Source organism: Penaeus monodon, chromosome 25 (assembly GCF_015228065.2).
Source record: "Penaeus monodon isolate SGIC_2016 chromosome 25, NSTDA_Pmon_1, whole genome shotgun sequence".
Lineage (NCBI taxonomy): Eukaryota > Metazoa > Arthropoda > Malacostraca > Decapoda > Penaeidae > Penaeus > Penaeus monodon.
The window spans coordinates 4,541,612-4,542,763 of record NC_051410.1 but is presented as its reverse complement, the minus strand read 5'-3'; positions in this window follow the sequence as shown (position 1 = coordinate 4,542,763).

The following is a 1,152-nucleotide window of genomic DNA, read 5'->3' as shown; positions in this document are numbered from 1 at the left end:
CAATTCTTTGTATTTAGGTTAATGGCGTTGAATTACGTGATATTAATGAAAGTGTTAAATCGAAAAGTATTGATAATATTGTAAACTTCAATAATCTGTCATAAATCATACAGTAAATGAACATCTTCATTTAAGACTATGAAAATGATAAGCATTTCTTTTGCCGTTATTGAAGAGTTTTTGATAAACCATTCGCAATGAAAAGGATACTAGTTGTTATTAGCTTGACAGAAAAATTATAAATAACATACCCTCGTCATTTTAAAAGAAAGCGAGTGTAGAAAGGCAGCAGTAGAGCAACTTAATACTTGTATATGTAGATGATAATAGCTCTCAGTTTTTCGAAATATGACATCAAGGTTTTTATGAAACAATGAACAAGAGAAAAGCGGATCGTTTTATAAGTAGCAAAGTAAAGGTAAGGTTTGCTAATATTAACAGTGATAATTGTAATTATAAAAAGAGATAACTTTCATTATCAATATGCTTACCAATGTCAGTATCTTGAAGTATTGTTCCCATCATTATTACAGTATATCAGTGTCAGTATCTTGAAGTACCGTTTCCATCATTATTATAGTATATATTTAGGACGTGTTAGATGCATGTAATGAAGTTAATGTATCCAAATTCTGCAATGTTGAGATCAATCAAATTTGGTAATAAGGACGTATTAATAATGTTTTTTTTTCTCTCTCGCAACGTTTATTTCTGTGCCATTCTGATATGCCATGGATGAAATCGTAATTTATGTATCATATATCATGACATTGATTATAGCTGGTCCATAAATCCCGAGGTTAGTATTATTTTTCCGAAGTATATTCCAGACTAAAATCTAGCAGCGTTTTATCAAATAATTTTATTATTTTCTTCTGAGCGATGGCTTAGGGTTAATCCATCAAAAAATGTTATGCAGATATTGTATGAAGCGTAGAGATTTATTTTTTGTTTTAAATATATCTTCCCAAACACATATGAAAGCACAAGGTATTATGTCCTTGCTGCGTTCGCTCGCCCGGAACTGAGCATGTAAGGGTTATTTTGTTCCAACATTTACTCGCAAACTGCATCATGTTGTGCCCTGATACATACATGGGAGAACCATCATCATAACGAGGTTCGTGGTATGCTGCGATTTGTCTGCTCCTT